The sequence below is a fragment of the Leopardus geoffroyi genome, chromosome B4 (assembly GCF_018350155.1).
Source record: "Leopardus geoffroyi isolate Oge1 chromosome B4, O.geoffroyi_Oge1_pat1.0, whole genome shotgun sequence".
Lineage (NCBI taxonomy): Eukaryota > Metazoa > Chordata > Mammalia > Carnivora > Felidae > Leopardus > Leopardus geoffroyi.
Genome location: NC_059341.1, coordinates 106,433,233 through 106,455,512, shown reverse-complemented (window position 1 = coordinate 106,455,512; position 22,280 = coordinate 106,433,233). Strand labels below are relative to the sequence as shown.

Here is a 22,280-nt window from a genome sequence, read left to right as displayed (position 1 = left end):
GGCCACAGGAACTAGCTGAAATTAAATGGCTGACCAAGTGGGATGAAAGACTGTAATGGACTGAATTTCATTCAAGTAAGATAAAGAAGTGGATTGTCCACATACAGCTGAGTCTCTAGACTGAAAGTCATATATATTATAGGAATAATAAGCACAAATAAGCTGTTTGCAAATACCAAAAAATAATGGCTAAAATCCCTATAAAAACATGGTCAACTTACTCAATATTCAATTTACCTAAAAATACAAATTGATGCACTGAGATGTCATTATTCATCTATCACTGAAGTTTCCACAAAATAACAGATTCAATACTGCTGTGGATTCATAAAAAACAGATACTCATTTAACACATAGAAAAAAATAATAAAAATGTGGTAATACCTTCCTTGGGAGCAATTTGATATGTATCAAAAGCTTTTAAATCATAGATACACTTTGGCCAAACAATTCTTTTTTTTTTTTTAAATGTTTCTTTATTTTGAGAGAGAGAGCAAGAGAGGGGATGAATGCACATGAGTTGGGGAGGGCAGAGAGAAAGAGAGGGAGGGAGAGAATCCCAGTCAGGCTCCATGCTGTCAGCCCAGCGCCCAAGGCGGGACTTGATCCCACAAACTGAGAGGGTCATGATGTGAACTGAAATCAAGAGTCAGACCCTCAACAGACTGAGCCACCCGGCACCTTTGGCCAAACAATTCTATTTCTAGGCATTGGTTCTAAGAAAATATAAATGCCAAGAAGCAGCTATTCATTTTCATTGCAGTACAGTTTATACAAACTCAATGTCCATCAGCATGGACTTGGTTAAGCAAAGGTCAATGAAATACTATGTAACTATTAAAATAATTTTGCAAAAACTTATGTAAACTATAATAGATCTCCACAACCCATTGCTAAATGAAATAAGCAGGTTGGAAATTGTACTTTATGTCTTAATTACATTTTTTTAAAAGTAGTCTTCATGCCCAGTACAGAGCCCAATGCGGGGCTTGAACTCACGACCCTGAGATCCGACTTGAGCTGAGATCAAGAGTTGGATGCTTAACTGACTAAGCTACCCAGGCACCCCATCCCTTGGTATTTCAAGACTGAGGGGGAGAGAAGTACATATCTAGAGCAGACTGTTAACAGGTAGTGCTGTGTTCCTGTCCAACTCAATTGTCTTGAGAACACAGTAGAAATAAGCCTACTAAAAAAGGGTAAGAGATTCAGAGATGTGACATATCACTTCATAGAACTGCCATGAAACAGGTTCTGTTCCAGGTCTTGGTAATCAAGACAAAGTTTCTGCCCTCCTGCAGTTCATATTCTAGTGATGGAATGGATAGTTTTACACATCCGGAGGTGACACTGTCAGTTACTCTTAAGTACTCTGGTGAAAATTAATACATACTAAAGGAAGAGAACAATATACAAATGGGAGAAGGGTAGAATGATATTTGATAAATTGTTCCAGAAAGACCTTTGTGACATTTGAGAGGTGACCTAAGTAAAGGAGTAAGCGAACCATGCAAAGATTTAGGATGTTTAGAGTTAGGACTTAAAAAGAAAACCAATATGGCAGTAATGGGGTAATTTCCACCAAGAATCACAGGAAATGAGTGTGAGAGGCACAAAGGACCAGATTGTGTAGGGCCTAGGAGTCGTTTGGAATTAATTTTTCTTTTTTGGTAGTGAAAATCACAGCTTCAATACTGGATACCACATGTTGCTTTGATTCATATCATTTCCTTGGTGTTAATCAGCAAAGAGTCGATCAGAAACTGAGAACTTCAAAAAATATGTAACCCTTTATGAATTTGTGTGTAATCCTTACACAGAGTCCATGCTATTCCTTTCTGTATCAGTTCAATTTTAGTGTATGTGATGCTAAAACAAGTGCCAGAATTTCTTTTGGTTAGGAAGGAAAACCATGGACGAATTTACATAAAGATACAATGTGATCCAACTTACCTTTTTACAAAATCACTTTACATTTTGGGTGGAAAAGTGTAGGAGGCACAGAAGAGAAAAATGGGAGACTTCTTAGATGGTTAATAACTCCGTGAAAAAGATTAGGGTCGGTTAAGAGTCAGACTTTGGCACAGGTCATGATCTCTCAGTTCACGAGTCTGAGCTCACTTTGGGCTGTCTGTGGTCAACACAGAATCCACTTCAGATCCCCTGTCTCCCTCACTCTCTGCCCCTCCCCCACTCACATGTGAGCATGTGCTCTCTCTCAAAAATTAATAAACGTTAAAAAAAAAAAGACTAGGGCGAAAGTAGTGGAAGTGATAAGATGTGGTTAGCTTTGGAATCTGTAGAAGATAGATTGGGTATGGGTATAACCTAAAAACAGAAGTCAAAGATTATTCCACATGTGTGACTTCTGGCACCTAAGTGAATGCATGTTGACTTATTCACATGGGAAAGGGTAGGTGTTAGGAAAGTGAATGCACTGTGGAGTAATCAAGTTCTACTAGATTGAGGCATTAGGGCAAGAGTATGGAGAACTAATTTAGGTAAGACTGGGCAGATAGGAGGCCACAGACCAAGCATTGGCAAGGAGGGGGAAAAAAAAAACAAAAAAAAAACCACCAGATATCTGGTACCCCACATGATAAATAAAGGAAGAAAACCTACAAGAATGCCAAGAAGGGAGGGAGGGAGGAAGGGAGGGAGGGAGGGAGGGAGGGAGGGAGGAAGGAAGGAGGAAGAAAAGAAAAAAGACAAAAATGAAAAATAACTTTTAGATTTCAATGCTTTCAACAAAAGAGAAAGTATATATTTTAAAATAACTTTAACTTGCTTTTCATAGATACTTAAAATAATTTTAAAAATTTAAACTATTTGTTGACAGCATTGACATTATGAGTAAAAAGTTAGATTTTAAGGTTCAAATACAAATAGCTAATTTCTGAAATATTATATAACTGAAGGTGTTTAGCTTACTCAGATTTCCTGTTACAAGTTTTCATTTCCTTTCTACATCTGTTCACTTGCATATTTTCCCTTCAAGCTTAAAGAGGTCATCCACACACACTGAAGTAACATTTCAGTGTGAGATAATTAATTTGATAGGATACAGCCACATCTTAAACTCCATCTGGGCAAATTCCTTAGTCTGTTACACTGCCTTGTTATACTAAGCTCAATGTCAAGTTAAAACCCACATATTACCATAATTTGTTCTCCATCTATAGTATTGGTTGATGAAAATAATATTCAGATATTTTATTAAAATGTCTGATGAAGTTGTGGTGAAGTAAAAATTTTGTTTGAATCAAATTTATAACTACATTACAGATAAATATATCCAAACAATTTACTTTATTTAAAAAAAAAATTTAATGTCTATTTATTTTTGAAGGAGAGAGTGACAGAGCATGAGCAGGACAGAGCAGAGAGAGAGGGAGACACAGGATCCAAAGTAGGCTCCAGGCTCCAAGCTGTCAGCACAGAGCCCGACGTGGGGCTCGAACCCACGAACTGGCAGATCATGATCCGAGCTGAAGTTGGATGCTCAACAGACTGAGCCACCCATGCACTCCCAATTTCCTTTAAAATGATGTGAACCATTTTAAATATTAAAACTGGCTATTTTTAGACTTTAGAGTAATGTGTGTAGTTTACCTTTAAATCACAAAAATAGAAAAAATGTGTTTAACAATTTTTTTAGAAAGCATTTCTTTTTAAATTTTTTTGTAAATTTTTTATATGGTTTATTTATTTTTGAGAGACAGAGAGAGACAGAGTGTGAGCGGGGCAGGGGCAGAGAGAGAGAGAAAGACACAGAATCTGAAGGGGCTCCAGGCTCTGAGCTGTCAGCACAGAGCCCGACGTGGGGCTGGAACTCACAAGCTGTGACATTGTGACCTAAGCCAAAGTCGGACGCTTAACCGACTGAGCCACCTAGGCTCCCCCCAAATTTTTTTTTAATGTTTATTCATTTTTGAGAGAGACAAACAGAGAGAGAGAGAGCACAAGCAGGGGAGGGGCGAGAGAGAGAGAGGGAGACACAGAATCTGAAGCAGGTTCCAGGCTCTGAGCTGTCAGCACAGAGCCCAGTGCAGGGCTTGAACCCCCAAACAATGGGAGCATGACCTGAGTTGAAGTCGGATGCTTAAGCGACTGAGCCACTCAGGCACTTCCAAAAATATCTGTTTTCAATTAAAATAATGAACTTTTAGCAATTCCTTAAATTTATTCATTGATATTCTTAATTCAACAAATACGTATTGAGTACCTATCATGTACCTATCACTGTGTTAACAATTGTGATGAAAATAGTGAAAAAACATAACCTTTGCCCTTGTGAATCTTCCAAAACAACAGTTGTTATAAGCATGACGAAAAACAAGGGGTGTGGAATATCATTGAGAACAGGTGATTTGACCTAGCCAAATACTCAGAAAAGGTGTTCAAAGGAACATTGCTCCTTTATTGCTCTTTGCTCTAAAAATGTGAAAGAGGTATATGATTAACTAGCTGAAGGGGAGAAAAAGTAGAGACACAGCAGAGGTAAAATCTCTGCGGCAGGAATACAAAACCACTGTGCAGAGCCTGGATGAGGGAGACAAGGATAAAAGGTGGGTCATGTGAAAAGTAGAGCACACCTGACTGGATAGGTTCCAAGAAGCAATGTGTCATTATCTGTTTGGTAAATATCACTCTGAGGGCAGCATGATTACTGGGTTGGAATGCGAACAGAAGGTATGGAGGCAGATTAGTCGAGGCTTTTAAAAAAGAGTGATGGGGTTGCTAATGGAGATAAAGATTATTGGACTGACATGAGGGATATTTAGATAGTACAGACAAAATTACATGATGAATAGGAGAGAGAGGGCGATGGAGGGAGATGGAGGTAATAACAAGATGATCTCTAGGATCCTGATTGTGAAATCAAAACAAAAACAAAACAAAAAAAAACAAAAAACAAAATAACAATAACTTGTAAATAATGGAAGAACATTAGGATAAGGAAATAAGATTAGTTTTGAATGCAGTTGGTTAATAAGGCTGAACCCAAAGGGCTGACTGAAGGTAAGGTAAAACAGTAATTCAAGAAAATAGAAATAGTCAATTATGTCAAATGCTGAAAAATCATCCACTGGATTTAGTGACACAGAGATTACTGGTAACCTCAGTAAGGTGTGTTTCTATGAAACAATATGTCTTGAAGCCAGAAGGAATTGGGGGAAGTGTGAGGGGTGGGAGTAAGGAAGTGGATACCACAATTATAGACAACTCCGTCAATGGCTGGCTGTGAAGGAGAGGGGAAGGGACAATGTCAGCAGAAGGGGAGGAGACACGCTGAGTGCTCTGAAAAAGAGCATAGAAATCAAAACATAAGTTACAATGAGGCGTAAAAATTAAGGCCTAAGTTTTTTCCCCTTGGTTTCCAAGTGAAAATTAGAAGGGAAAATAACCCCAATTAATTTTTAGATGTCTTAGATAACTTTCCCATTATGGTCTTGGTCAAATTAAATCTGTCCAGAATTCTTTAAACTGAGTCTTTTCCTTCAGGTGCTCTAACAACGATCGATTCCTACTTTTGTTGTGACACTCAACTTAAATATTCTAATTATCATCTCTTCTACTTGTAAACCACTTTAGGAGAATCGTTTGATCAACATTTAGCAAAGGGCCAGATACACAGTAGGTGGTCATAAATGCGTAAAAATGTTAAATGTCTTGGAAAAGCAAACAATAAAAACATTTTCTTTTGAGAGCGAGAGAAAGAGAGAGAGAGAGAAGGGCAGAGAGAGAAAGAGAATTCTGATGTGAGGCTTGGGTTCACCGGATGCGGAACTCGAACTCCTGAACTGTGAGACCATGACCTGAGCCAAAGTTGGATGCTTAACCAACTGATCCACCCAGGTGCCCCTAAAAACACATTTCTCAAATGCATACTCTCATTGAGATTGTTGCTTTAGTCACACAAAGGTGCAGACTCCAGGGGGTAAATCTGATCATATGGTGAGGCATGAGTGATACCCAAAACGTCACCCCTACTGTCATTATTGTCAACACCTCCATTATACCAGAGGGGGGAAATCACAATTTTTATTAGCATTCTGTGGTCCATAAGATGGCACCAAAAGTTCATAAAAAAATGGTTTCCGGGGCGCCTGGGTGGCTCAGTCGGTTAAGCGTCCGACTTCAGCCAGGTCACGATCTCGCGGTCCACGAGTTCGAGCCCCACATCAGGCTCTGGGCTGATGGGTCAGAGCCTGGAGCCTGTTTCCGAGATTCTGTGTCTCCCTCTCTCTCTGCCCCTCCCCCGTTCATGCTCTGTCTCTCTCTGTCCCAAAAATGAATAAACGTTGAAAAAAAAAAAAGACCAAGGCTGCTTGGTATTCTAAAAAAAAAAAAAAAAAAAAAAAATGGTTTCCAGCAGGAAACTACTAGGATGGATAAAGTGGTCAATGTGATTTGATCTCCATTTAGGGAATTCGTGCAACTGGAAAGCCCCTGAATGTTAGCTATTCTCAACCAGTCCAACCAGTCAGCTGCGCTGTTTGTTCAGTGAGTGCTTCTTGTTTGTCATGACCAGTTTCATGAGTTGGCCGGATCACTCCATCCCAAACTATTGAGCAACAGCATGAGAAGCGGCTCTGCGGATGGTCTCCCCCCACCCCCCCCCCACCCCCCAGCAGGCCTTGGCTCACGCAGCTGAGTAGACACACTTGCTGCAGAAGCTTAAATCCCATGGGGATGGTTAGGAACGCTGCGCTGTGAGAGTGGAAAGGCAGGAGCCTCAACAACAGCTGCTTTGCAGCTGGGTCACAAAGGAGAGCAAGAAATCCCTCGACACCATAAAAGGTAGCGGATGATGGGAAGGCAATCTCTGTGCCTCCATTTGTCACTGGCAGGGTGCCACTGGCTCTCAAATCCACATGCTCTCACAAGAGGATAAAGCCAGATGTAAATAACTCCCTAATTTTATACTTTTTTTTTTTTTGTATAAAGCTTCAGCAGTAAAAGATATAGAGAGTTATTTAATTTATTTAGAGGCAAAATTCTTGGATGATTTAAGTGGGGTGCTGACCAAAACAGGTTCATTTCCCTCTGTTGTCAGTCAGTCAAAGCACCTGGGTTAACAGAGCTCTATTGGTTACAGTTCCCCACTTAAAAAATGAAATTTGATGCAGGAATGTAATCATTGGTTAAAAATTTAGATTAAAGGACAGCTAAATTTTTTTTTTGAGTTTATTTATTCATTTTGAGAGAGAGAACAGGGAAGGGGCAGAGAGAGGAAGGGAGGGAAGGAGGGTGGGAGGGGGAGGGAGAGGGGGAGTGGGAGGGGGACAGGAAGAAGAAGAGGGAGAGGGAGAGAGAGAAGCCCAAGCAGGATCTGTGCTGTCACGAACCGTGAGATCATGACCTGAGCCAAAACCAAGAGCTGGATGCTTAACCGACTGAGCTGCCCAGGTGCCCCAAGAACCACCAAATTCTTAATTCAAGCCATCCTCTTTTGCTTCCACCACTTTCAATCTATGACAGGGAAGAGGTATTATAGACCGTTCTCCCCCAGAGCCAGTGAGCTGACACTGAGATTGTTGATAGCAGCTGAGACCTTAAATCAACTGTAGTTTATTTTACGCACTAAATCAATGAAAATCAATGGAGTTGGGATAAACGATCCATTTATCTTCATCTGAGAGTACTTTCAAGGTAAAGATGCCTCTCAAAGGTAGAATATACTAGAAAGATTCCTACACCATCCAGGCCACATGTATACTGGAAGTGTATGCTGTATGAGTAAAGAACTCTGGTTTGCCTGAAACTACCCTGTCTATGCCCACTGTTCCAGAATAAAAATAAAAGCACCCCCCTTCCTGGTTTGGAGAAATATTCTGTAGTTAATAACCTCATTCTTGGTTACCTCTCACAAGTGTTCACCTAAATTAGAAGAGTCAAACTATGGCTTTTCTAGCACTGCCATGACCCACCAGATGAAACTTCCAGGCTCCATTAGCAGCATCAGTGAGGTCTCACTGTGACCTCAGCTTTCCATCCCTCAACGCACTCCTAACAAAGAGGGCATTAATAAAGATATCCTTCCACAGCACAAGACCATGGGCTATTTGTCAAGCATAATTAAGTTTCCATTCATCTCTGCTTCCCAAAACACATTTTTCAAGTAGTCAGTTGTATCAGCACATAACAATTCTACTCTTAGAGGTTAGACAATAAGAACAGAAACATTACAGAGCGGCTCACTATGTGCCAGGCACCATGCCAAGCACTTTCTGTGTATTGCCAAACTACATCTGAGATACTATTATTATCTGTTTTATAAAATAAGAAACTGAGGCACAGAGAGGTTAAGTACCTTGCCCAAGGTGCAAACGCTACATTTGTCAGGGCTGGGGTTCAAACAGAGACAATCTGGCTGCAAAGTTTGTGTCATTATATTATAATCTTGGTCCCGAAGTTTACCACCAAGAATCATGATGCTGCTTAAAGATGAGCTCTACAGAGTAGCTGTCCACCCATCCATCCCTTCCTCATCACGTATTTACAGAGTGCCTACCATATCCCTGGCATTGTGCCAGGCACTGGAAACGTGAAGATAAATGATCACTCCTGCTTTTAGAAACTGAGTAATACCGTGGTGACTCTGGAAGCAGGTCCTCATCAATTGCAAGATAATACTTAAAAGGGCTCTTGTTAGACATATGCTTGGTACATAAGGAGAAAACAGAAACCAAGACATCTATTCTGCCCGCGTGAGTCAGGGGAGGTCTCAGAAAGGAGGTGGCATACTTCAGCTGGCTCACAGATGGAGGGAAGGCTGGCCAGGCACCAAGACAACTATCTGCTCAGTCCAAGTGTTGGTGGCTTAAAAGTTCTCTTTACAAGATCCAAATTAAGAAAATTATTTAGAAAGTCAGCCTAATGGAGAATTTTCTCCTTACTCTACCATCAAAGGACCTGCAACTTACAAAGGTTAAGTTGATATCAACCAACTCAGAACACATCTGTATGGTAAAATAAGGTTATTCAACAACAAAACTTAGCAAATATCTACTTTCTGGCAGCCTAACGATTCTTGAGCCAACTCCTGAGTAATAATTTTCTGTGACTTACAAAAAATGACATCACGAAAACAGCATCATTTAGTAAGCAACACTCATTCACTTGAACTTCTAGAGTGTGAAGTAGCCAGAGGTAGTACATATAAGATTACAGGAATCTTTAAACTAGGTGGAAAGGGGAAAATACACGTGTGTGCGCGCACACACACACACACACACACGCAGCAAATGGTCAGAGGCTGGCACATTACCAGCAGAACGAGTTTGTATGTATAAATGCGCATGACAAGCATATCGCCGAACTGGCTCGTTCCCAAGTCCTAGCAGTCCAGTGTGCTGACACATACACACATGGGTTTTGGCATTATTACAAAATAAAATTCTCTTTCTCTCTTACAGTCAGAGAAAATGTGTAAAATCACAAGAAAATATGGGCCACTAATAGGAAAACTTGACTACAGAGGTGACACGGAGATGGAGAACAGAACGTCTGAATTTCTTTGCCTCCAGATAGACAATTTAATAGTAGTTCGGCTCGAGGCTCAATTATCACTGTCAACATCTCAGACCCTCTTGACTTGGGTAGGAAAAATGTGTGATGAAGGCTGCACAGAGCTCATTAAGCATCAACCTCCTGAATTGTCTTCATCACGTTCTGAAGGTTAACATTTGAGTTGGCAAGTTTATCTGCGAGACCCAAGAGGGACTGATTTGACACACCCCATCCTAAGGGCATTTTTGACAAAGCAACGCAAAGGTATACACGAGGGCAGTGTATTCAGCTTGACACCATTCCTTGTACAACTGCCACACACACATAGGTGGCTTTGGAAGAAACACACTGACCTGCTCAAATGTTCAAAATGGAATACATGTGCACTTTGGGGGTATGGGTGCCTTGTCACGAAAACACAAACATGGTACTTTGAAGAGCTGGGGAAAAATATAAGCTATTTTTATTTTAAAATAAGCATAGATGTGTTATATAATAGGTACCTGGCTGGCTCAGTTGGTAGAGCATGTGACTCCTGATCTTGGGGTGATGAGTTCAAGCCCCACACTGGGCATGGAGCTTACTTAAAAAGAGAGAGAGAGTGGGGCGCCTGGGTGGCTCAGTCGGTTGAGCGGCCGACTTCGGCTCAGGTCACGATCTCGCGGTCCGTGAGTTCGAGCCCCGCGTCGGGCTCTGTGCTGACAGCTCGGAGCCTGGAGCCTGTTTCGGATTCCGTGTCTCCCTCTCTCTGACCCTCCCCCGTTCATGCTCTGTCTCTCTCTGTCTCAAAAATAAATAAAAGTTAAAAAAATTTTTAAAAAAAGAGAGAGAGAGAGAGAAGCATAGAAAGAAGGATACAGGCTTGGAAATCACATAGATCTGAGTGTGAACACCTCAAGAGTAATCCCTGAGTAGCTGGGCTATTTGGACAAGTTGTTTAAAGTGTCCAGAAATTCATTACCTCGCAGGATTAACAATGATACCTCCTGATAAGGTCTATAACTGAGACAGATCACGCAAAGCTCTTAAAACAGTGCATGGTACATAGTAAGTGATCAACACATGTTAGCTATTATGATGTTGTGTAATAGAAACAGCAGTAGCTACTGTTCAATATCTTAAAAGGATTAAGTGAACTAAAATCTATTTTAAAAAGCATAGCACAGCAACACATCATAAGCACGCAAAGAAAAACTTGGTTCTCTTCTTAACTAGAACTTTTTTTGGTTCAAAGGTAAGTCATGGAAGTAGATGATTCTTTTCCAAGTATTTTAAATAGTATTCTGGTAACACACCCACATGAAGAACTCTGTGATTCAAAATACTGTTATCAACCAAATTGTTCCTTGTTCTGAAATGTCTTAGAATGCCATAGGCAAAATTTACCTTTTGAGTTCAGAGAATTTGAAGAAAAGACAAAACAGGGAGAATACCAAAGCTCAAAACTGAAGTAAAAATAACTTATGACCACTTTTGATAAAACTGGGAAACCCATATAAATACTGGTGACAGTTTAAGACTACATTTCCCCTCATCCAGAAATAAGTATTTTCTAGAAAGTCCACTTTCTCTTTGAAATCCTGGCATGACTTGACAAGCTCAGGTTGGTATTTGGCGTGGTTCAATCTGCTACCAACGTTAGAATAATAATAAGATAGTAGGAGAATTGTAATTGAATCTTACGATTTCAATATTCAGATACCTGGTATCTGATGGTAGCAAAATTTTAGTTGATCAAAATACAATTCTATTCATACCTGTCCTATTACTTCACACTACTTTTTCAAAGTAAATGGCTATAGATTTCCATGTTAATATTTCACTTTTTTTATGTTTATTTATTTTTGAGACAGAGCATGAGCAGGGGAGAGGCAGAGAGAGGGAGACACAGAATCCAAAGCAGGCTCCAGGCTCTGAGCTGTCAGCACAGAACCCGACATGGGGCTCGAACCTATGAACTGTGAGATCATGATCTGAGCCCAAGTCATACGCTCAACTGACTGAGCCACCCAGGCACCCCAATATTTCTTTGTTTTTAAAAACAAGCAATGAGGGGAACCTGGGTGGCTCAGTCGGTTGAGCGTCCGACTTCGGCTCAGGTCATGATTTTGTGGTTTGTGAGTTCAAGTCCCGCGTTGGGCTCTGTGCTGACAGCTCGGAGCCTGGAGCCTGCTTCGGATTCTGTGTCTCCCTCTCATTCTGCCACTCCCCTGTTCATTCTCTCTCTCTCTCTCTCTCTCTCTCTCAAAAATAAATAAACATTAAAAAAAAATTTTAAACAAGCAATGAAATAAGACGTCCTGGATAGGCAATGGATAGGAAAGTAATAGGAAGTACAGAAAATACCCATAAAAGACATTATTTTCAGCAGATAGCTTTGGTCCTGAAGGATAAGCAAGGAACAGAGTAGAAAAGGTAGTTCGGGTTGTTGTTAGACTAACGAGATTAATGATCAAACGAAGTTAGAGGAGCAGGAAAACTATAAACTATGTGCCTATACAAGGGGCACTTACAATAAATCACATTATCTTTAATGTTTTATATGACAGGACATATTTTTTTTCAGGGATAGTGACTATTTTCAATGTTGGTGGCTTATAAGAATAATACAAATCCATTCATTTTACAGATATTTGGATACCTACAATAACATTTTTAAAAATTCCTCATGAGGCACCTGGGTGGCTTAGCTGGTTGAACTTCTAAGTTCAGGTCAGGTCATGATCTATTGCATGGTTCATGAGTTCAAGTCCTACATTGGGCTTTGCGCTGACAGTGTGGAGCCTGCTTCAGATTCTCTGTCAGCTTCTCTCTTTGCCCCTCGCCTGCTCACTTTCTCTCTCTCCCTCCTCTCTCTCTCTCTCAAAAATAAGCAAACATTAAAAAAAAAAAAAATTAAGCCCTTAGAGTTCTAAATAAAGATTAACTTTTAAAAGTTTTTAAATGTTTAATTATTTTTGAGAGAGAGCACGTGTGCACATGAGAAGATGAGGGGCTGAGAGAGAGGGAGGGGGAGGTTTTACACCGCAAACAGCAGAGAGCCTGACACTCGAACTCTCAAACCATGAGATCATGACCTGAGCCAAAGTTGGATGCTCACCTAGGAGCCCCCTAAATAAAGATTTCTCAAATAAGACATTTAATACAGTAGTTATTTTAATATTTGTTCCAAATTGAGTGAGATTATGTTAATTGGAAGCTATTACTTTCTAAGATCACAAATGAACTTCATGAGGCGCCTGGGTGGCTCAGTCGGTTAAGCCTCGGACTTCGGCTCAGGTCACGATCTCCCAGTTTGTGAGTTCGAGCCTCATGTCGGGCTCTGTGCTGACAGCTCGGAGCCTGGAGCCTGCTTCGGATTCTGTGTCTCCCCCTCACTCTGCCCCTCCTCAGCACTTGTTCTCTCTGTCTCTCTCAGTAATAAACATTAAAAAAAAATTTTTTTTAAATAAATGAACAAACTGAGGGTTATTGGAGGGGTTGTAGGAGGGGGGATGGGCTAAATTAAGGAGCACTAAGGGATCTACCCCTGAAATCACTGTTGCACTACATACTAATTTGATGTATATTTAAAAAAATAAAAAATAAAATTTAAAAAAAAAAACAGGAAAAAAATGAACTTCAGCAAAACTATAGCAAAAGCATAAAAAGAAAAGCTTGCTTCTCCTATAATCGCCATTAGTGTAAATTCAATTTAATCACTTTCAGTAGGGAATTGTTCATATTGTTCACCATCCTATCAAACTGATATGTCAAGCTGATTCTTCAAGTAAAATATATAAATATTATGATAATTTCTATAAAAGATAATACTATTCCTGGCTGCCATACATTGTACTTAAAAAAAAAAAAAATAACAGAGGATTATCTGTATTCTGTTACACCTGTCAGAAGAACACATATTCATTATCATCACTACACTGTTCACGAAATTCTACAAGTTCCCTCTGAAATGAGTGATATATAAGCACTTAGCTGAGATTAGATTTTAAGGCTATCAGAGCAAAATATGTATCCAGAAGATCACATTCCACTATGTTATCAAATGGAACAAAAAGAATATATTAAATTTTGCATTTTTTCATTCCCATCTTTCAATAATGATCAAGATTTCTATATTCATAGGAATACTGTAGTGTTTTTACTGAGACAAAAGGAAGAAAAATTATTTCATATGACAAAAGATTGTTTTCCATCTATTTGACCCTTTAAATTCACTCTTTAATCCCTTTTTAATGTTGAGGATCTTTGACATTTTTAAGCAACAGAATGAAACAAAAAATATAAATTCTCATACTTTTTACTTACTTTAACCTACTTCAACCATCAAGTTTTTCTTTTATAATTACTTATATAAACCACACTGTTGCAATTTATCCTTTCAAATTTTTATTCTTCCTTCTTTTGCCTTTTCTTCCACCATGCAACACTGAAAAAACTTATTTATTCAACAGTTATTGCTATACAAAATCCTCCCTTAGCATCTTAAAAAATAAGAAAGCCTGAGCTGATGCCCTAATGTAGCTGTCGTTCTAGTGGGGAAGACAGACAGGAAAGTAGTTAACAAGAATAGAAGGTGATGGACCTACTATCATGGGAGCACAGCTAACAGAAGAATTGAGTTGATAGGAAAGGGTCGTAACGTGCAGTCAGTGCTTTGCCCTGACAGAACGTGTGTGTGAACCCTGTTTCAGAGTCATTTTATTTACATTCATTCAATAAGTATTTATTGAATAACCATATGCTAAACACCAAGCCAGTAAGAGTAATGAAGAGACAGAGTCCCTACTCTGACTGCCTAAAAAACAAACAAAACAAATAATAGTAATATATCAGTATTTATTAGATATTCATGTCCTCATGCAATAAAAACTCTGGAAGAGAACCACTAAAGGCTGTCTGGAAGATTCTATTTTATGAAAGGCAGTGTTAAAGGCGAGACTGGATGGATGGGTAGGACTTTGCCAACTGGAGACAGGAAAAAGATATCCCAGGCTACAGCAGCAGTGTATTTGGGAAAGACAAAGAATGAACAGATGTAACACACTTAAGGAGTTATCAGAAGTTTAATATTGTAGGGGTAATGGCTGATGAGGCCCAACAAGAAAGGCAGCAGCCAAATAATAAACAATGTTCTATGTCACACAAAGACATAAAGATTTTACTGAATAAGAGTCATTCTATTGTTCTTTCTGCTAATGGTTACCATTTACTGAGTCCTTATAATATGCATGAGAGTCAGTGTTCTAAATGCTTTTATATATTCATATAGACTTATTTAACTTTTTAAAATTTTTTTTTTGTTTATTTATTTTTAACAGACAGAGAGAGACAGAGCACGAGCTGGGGAGGGGCAGAGAGAGAGGGAGACACAGAATCCGAAGCAGGCTCCAGGCTCTGAGCTGTCAGCACAGAGCCCGACGCGGGGCTCGAACTCACAAACCGCGAGATCATGGTGTGAGCTGAAGTCGGACGCTTAACCGACTGAGCCACCCAGGCGCCCCATAGACTCATTTAACTTCTGACCAACCTCTCAACAAGGAAATCTTTTTGCTTTCATTATACATATAAGTAGAATGAGATACCAAGAAGTTAAATAACTTGACCAAGATCACAGAACTAGTAAGTGGTAGAATACTCCACGTGATCCAGAGTCAGTATTCATAGAAGTGCATCCGCTCTAATGTGATGGAGTGGTAACAGAGAAGAGAGGCAAGCTTCATCTTCAAATAAATTTTTCTAAATATCTGTTTCTATAATTTTGAAATATTAAGAAAATATCTACTGAGTATTTGCTACATACAATATACCATAGGAAAACAAAAATATATAACACATCCCATAACAACCTGTGATTCCCAATATACTCACACATAGATATAGATATGGACTCAGAATGAGATAAAGAAACAGAACAGAAACAGAGAGAGTCTTAGCTGAGATCTGCTTATCAGACACAGAAGCCCCTGGAACCATAAACTGGTAGGCACACTTAATTTTGAAGACTTACTGGAGGCTGAGTGCGAACTAGCTTGCAAGTGAGAGATTCCCAAAGGTCACAGTCCTTGATGGGCTCCCAACCTTTCATGGTCTTTAACTCCAGGAACCCGATGCAGTTTGCATACTGAAGAACCAAAAAAGATCCTCTCCTGTGAGGGCAGGGGAAGGAGAGTAATCCGTGTGAAATACACCCAGAGCCTTCTCATTAACAAAAGCCTTCCTGTCCAGAGTGAGAGATTTTACCAGAGCCTTTTCCAAGAGCTGTGGAGGAAGGGCACTCTTCTTATTCATATTCTTCCCCACTTTTTGTTTCATGGGAAGTGGTGAAAGGGGAGTAGCTACATAAGCAGAGAAGCTTGTGAAGGTCACGGGACAGAGACATGGGCCAAATGAAAGACTGAGATTTAATTGAATGATTACATAACACCGCCCCCGCATCTTACCTTACCACCATCACAAAAGGGCTCTAGTACAATAACACTGGATTATGCGTGAAATGCTGCAAGGCACAGAGTCTGTCATAGAAATGGTACTAAAGATAGCCTAACACCAATAGAAAAGATAAAAAAAGCAAGGACCTGAGAAAAATTTAAAGCCTCCAGTTCCAACAGCTAAGAAAATACTAAACTATGCTGAACTACTAGCTAGATTAACATAAATCCTCACATTAGAGGCCTATTAATTTGAATTCCCATTACAAATTCAACATGTCTGGCATTCAACAACAAAAAAAAAAATGACAAGGCATGCCAAAAGGAAAGAAAAACACAGTCCGAAAAGACAAAGCAAGCGTCAGAACCAGACTCAGATGTTAGAATATGAAACAGATGGAATTGTCAGAAAGGGAACTTAAAATAACTATGATTAATATGTTAACAACTCTAATGGAAAAAGTAGACAACATGCAAGAACAGATGCATAACGTAAGCAAAGAGAAAGAAATTGTAAGAAAGAATTAAAAGGAGATGCTAGAAATCATAACAGAAATGGAGAATACATTTGAGATCAGTCAGCACAGCCAAGGAAAGAATCAATTAGTTCGAGGATAGGTCAACATAAACCTCTGAAACTGAAATGCATCACTGCATGAAAATGGATGAAAAGTATACAAGGACTGTGGGAAAACTTCGAAATATGTAACATATGAGTAACAGCAATATCAAAAGGGGAAGAAAGAGAACAGAGCTGAAGAAATATTGAAAATAATAATGATGGAGAACTTTCCAAAATTAATGACAGACACCAAACCACAGATTCAGAAAACTCAGAGAATACTGAGCAAGACGAATTCAAAATTAATAAGTGTTGGTACATTACATCCAAACTGTGGAAAACCGAAGACAAAGAGAAAATCTTGAAAGAAGTCAGGGAAGAAAACACACACATAAACACTTTACATATGGAGAAACTAAATTAAGAATTACATCGGCCTTCTCATCAGAAACCATCAAGTAAGAATAGAGTGAAATATTCAAAATGTTGAGAGAAAAAGAAACCACAAACCTAGAATTTTATATTCCATAAAATTATCCTTATAAAGTGAAGTAGAAATACCTTCTAGGCAAAACCCAAAGGAATTCACATGCTCATCTAAATTGATATAGGAAAAGCATTTCACAAAATTCAATACCCTTTCATTATAAAAATACTCAAAAAACTACTATGAAAAAAATACATCAAGATAATGGTCATATGTGAAACATTCATAGCTAACATCACCCTCAACAGTGAAAAACAGAGCTTTTCCTCCAAGATCAGGGAAAAGACAAGGATGCCCACTCTGACCATTTTTACTCAACATAGTAGTTGAATTGGAAGCCTTTGCCAGAACAATTAGGTAAGAAAAATTAAAAACAAAGCAACAACAACAACAACAAACAAAAACAGGAATCCAAAATGGAAAGAAAAAGGTAAACTATCTGTGTTAGCAAATTACATGATTTTATACGCAGGAAACACTAGACTCCAACAAAAACTGTGAGAACTAACACATTCAGGTAAGTTGCAGGATACAAAATTAACATGCAAAAATCAGGTATCTTTTATTATTTTAATTTTTTTATTGCTTTTTCATTTTATTTTGAGAGAGGGAGAGAATGTGTGAGCACAAGCAGGGGAAGGTCAGAGGGAGAGGGAGAAGGAGAATCTTAGGCAGGCTCCTTGCTTGGCACAGAGCCCAAGGTAAGGCTGGATCGCTGGCTGAACGACCCTGGTGCCCCAGGTGTCTTTTTATATGCTAATGAGAAATAACCCCGAAATAAAACTAAGAACACAATCCCATTTACAACAGCATCTAAAAGAACACTCAGGAATAAACTTCACCTAGGAAGGAAAAGCCTTGGACACTAAACACTACAAAATATTGGTGAAATTAATTAAAGAAAACAGAAATAAAGGAAAGCCATTTTGTGTCCATGGCTTAGAACACTTAATACTGTTGATCTTATTAAAATGTTCATACTACCCAACACAATCTTCAGATTCAATGCAACCCCAATCAAAACCCAAATGGCACTTTTTTTGAGGGGAGGGCAGGGAGAAAAAAAAAAACTTCCTAAAATTTATTTGAAATCTCAAAGATCCCCAAATAGGCAAAACAATCTTGACATAGACAAACAAAGCTACAGACCTCAGACTTCCTGATTTTAAAATATATTAAAAAGCTACAATAATAAAAACTGTGGGCATGGGCATAAAGATAGGCCTATAGACAGTGGAACAAAAATGAGAGCCCAGAAATAAACCCTGATGTATATGGCCAAAGCTATGCAATCAAAGAAAGGATATTCTCTTCAACAAATGGTGGGGGTGGGGGGAACTGGATATCCATGTGCAAAACAAAGAATTTAGATTCTTACCTTCCATACATACCATATACAAAAATTAACTCAAAATGGATTAAAAACCTAAACATAATACTTGAAACTATAAAATTTGTAGAATAAAACTTAAGAGAAAAGCTTTATGACAGTGGATTTGGCAATAATTTCTTGGATATGACACGAAAAGAACAGGCAACAAAAGTAAAAATAGACAAACGGGACCATATCAAATTTAAACAACTTCTGTGTGGCTAAAGAAAAAATTAACAAAATGAAAAGGCATCCTATGAAATGGGAGAAAATATCTGCAAACCATGTATCCGATAAGGGGATAATATCAAGAATATATAAATAACTCCTCTAAGTCATCAACACCAACAGCCAAAAACAATCTGATTAAAAATGGGCAAAGGACTTGGATAGACATTGCTCTAAGGAAGGTAAACAAATATCCAACAAGCATATAAAAAGACGCCCAACATCACTAATCATTACAGAAATGCCAATCATAACCTCAGTAAGATGTTACTTCACACCTATTAGGTTGGCCACTATAGAAAACAAAACAAAACAAAACAAAACAAAACAAAACAAAACAAAACAGAAAATAACAAGTGTTAATGAGAATGTAGAGAAGCTGGAAGCCTTGTATACTCTTAGTGGGAATGCAAAATGGTACAGCTGCTATGGAAAACAGTTACAGAGGTTCCTCAAAAATAGAATTATCACATGATCCAGCAATCTCACTTGTGGCTTTATATCCAAAAACATTGAAAATAGGATCTTTTTTTTAATGTTTGTTTATTTTTGAGAGAAAGAGAGCAAGCAGTAGAGGGGCAGAAAGAGGGGGACAGAGGATCCAAAGCAGGCTCTGTGCTGATAGCAGTGAGCCCAATGTGAGGCTTGAACTCAGGAACCAGGAGATCATGGCCTGAACTGAAGCTGGACACTCAACCAATAGAGCCAGCCAATCAGGTGCCCCAGAAACAGGATCTTGAAATGCTATGTCCACACCCATGTTCATTGCAGCAATACTCGAAGCAGCTACATGGCGGAAGTAACCTGAGTGACTACTGGAAGATGAATAGAAACCACAGAAAACGTGGTATATACACACAATGCAACAGTATCCAGCCTTAAAAAGGAAGGAAATCCTGTCATATGCTACAAAATGGTTGACCGTTGGGGACAATTATGTTTGTGTTTTTTTTTTTTAATTTTTTTTTAACGTTTAATGTTTATGATGGTAATTTTATGTTATGTGTTTTTTTAAGATTTTTTTTTCTTGTTTGTTTGTTTAGTTATTCATTTAGTGTGAGGGGGAGCATGAGCAGAGGAGGGGCAGAGAGAGGGGGACAGAGGATCCGAAGCAGGCTCTGTGCTGACAGCAGGAAGCCTGATGCAAGGCTCAAACTCACAAACCATAAGATCATAACCTGAGCCAAAGTTGGACACTCAACCAACTGAGCCACTCAGGAGTCCCTGTTATGGGGATTTTTAAACCACAAAAACAAACAAAAAACACACGGTGGAAAAAAAGTAGAGAAGGAAGAAAAAGAAGCCTCTGACAACAAATAAAAAACTGTAACAAACATGGCTAACATTAATTCAAACATATCAATAATCACTCAAAGTGTGAATGGTCTAGATATACCAATTAAAAAATAGAGACTGAAAGTAAATAATAATAATAATAATAATAATAATAATAATAATAATAAAAAGAGCCCAACTATACATTGTCTATAAAAAACCCACTTTAAATATAAAGACTGATAAGTAAAGCAAAGGGACAAATAAAGAAAAAACATACTAACACTAATCAAATAAAGTTCGAATATTACTTTCAGACAAAGAAGACCTCAGAATAAGGAAAATTATTACACGTAAAGAGGGGCTTAATTAGGAGGTCAGGGGATACCAGGATGGAATACAGAATGTGACAGAAGAATCATAATATATGAAAAATACATGAACTAATCTCATTGAATAGGGTGAGGAACCAAAGTGCTAATCTATGTTAAGTTTGGAAATTATTTAAGTGTATAAAACAGAAGGCGAAAGAAATTATACATAAGAACAGTCCTCTAGGTGTCAAAGCTTTTTCCCATGGCAGTACAGGTGAACAATTCTAAAACAACTATACATGAATAGCAGACTATGAACAGTTAAGAAAATGTATGGTGCATGGTGGAAGCCAGATTTCTCTTTGTTGGAATGTGAAGTTACACATATCTATAATACATATTCTATATATAACTGTATCTGTATTAAAATAAATGCAAGTCCATACTTATGCCTTTACCTCTAATCATAACTCTAGTCTCCTCCTCTTCTTTATTTGCAACTTCCTATTCCAACAAAGAGAAACCTTAGTTCCACCCCTGAGAGAGCCCACATGTAACAGCACCCCAGTAGCAAGCAATAAGTACACCTAAGAATCTAGTTCATGGTTTCTAAACCATTCTCCAATAAAGAGAACGCTCCTTCCAAGGGCTCCTTGGAAAAATGTCTGACTCTCAGACTTCAATAGTAAATATAGAAGATGAACCCGGAGCATGTTTTAGTGACAGAAAATAAGAAAGTTCCCAAAGGTAAAGAGACACACACACCCATACCCATACAATGATGGAGGTATGTCAAGGGGATATATCAGCCTATGAAAGAGCTCCCATTGGTCAAAGCTGGGCAACAGAACTAATCTGAGCAACAAAATAAAGTAGTATTGTGTTATAATCCAATGCTCAAGCCAGGTTATCAAAGTTAATATAAACAGTGATAAGTCTTACTGATAATACATAAATAACCTTGACTTGATATGATGAGAAGGACACTTTATTTCTGTGGTCTTCCTCCTCAAAACCAGTCACTCCAGTCTAATAACAAAACATCTGCCAAAGACCCACTGAGGAACATTCTACAAAATGTATGACCATTACTCCTCAAAAACAAGTTAAGACTGAGAAACTTGGTCAGATGGAGCTAAGGAGACAAGGCAACGAAATGAAATGTGGGATCTTGGAATAGCAAAAGAACAGCAAAGAAAAAGTGAACATACCTGAAAAAAATATAAACTTTATTTAATAATCACATATGAATACTGGCTCATTAATCGTGATAAATGTGTCATACTAATACACAATGTTAACAGAGAAAGTTGGTTCAAGCACATACTGGAACTCTCTGTACTAACCTCACAATAATTCTGTAATCTAAAACTATTCTAAAAGTGTTTACTTAAAAATTAATTTCTTAAAAATCTATGTAAAAGCTACAAAATTTTAGCCTTTGGTTTATTTGACTTGAAAATACATAGGTATTTGTTAAAACATTCTCTTTTCCTATATGCTCTGAACAGTTTGTAACAACAGCGAATTCATAAGATAAAAATCTTTTAAAATACTTGTTATGATTCAAACTGCTAAATAAGAGGATGAGAATATTCCAGGCAAAGAAAAAACTCAAGCAAAATCGTAACTATTGCCTCTGATGGACTACTCTTTAGAGGATATAAGTATAAGCTTTTAGTACAGGTATTACAGGAAAAGACCTTAAAAACTGCCATGATCAATTGCTATTTCTATTTCAGAAATAAAAACAATTAAAAGTAATTTATATCTAGTTGCAAATTAATAAAGTGAATTTCCTCTTTCAAAATAATAGCTGAAATTTAGTGAGCATAAAAACAAAGTTATTTTGTTCTACCTGCATTCTGGAGAGGCCATACACATCCTCATCACATTATAACATTATCAACTGTAGTTCAACTTATTATGGATTTAAATTAATTTAGACACAGGGCTATTTTTAGAGTAGTCCTAGCCCAGTATGAATAAACTTTTACTTCCAAAATGCTGACCTTGGTGGCACCTCCATCCTGATTTCTGGAACTTTCCCACTAACTATTGCTGTTTCATCTCAAGACATAAACTAGAACAAACT

General features: G+C 38.3%; 1 protein-coding gene and 1 non-coding gene across 4 annotated transcripts in view; both read right to left on the bottom strand.

Annotated features, from left to right (window-relative positions):
- TMTC2 (transmembrane O-mannosyltransferase targeting cadherins 2) overlaps nucleotides 1–22,280 on the bottom strand; it is a 412,955-nt gene that overhangs the window by 106,421 nt on the left and 284,254 nt on the right. The window lies entirely within an intron of this gene.
- On the bottom strand, nucleotides 1,776–1,878 carry LOC123592292. The gene has a single exon (XR_006709688.1). It is a non-coding gene; the product is annotated as a U6 spliceosomal RNA (small nuclear RNA).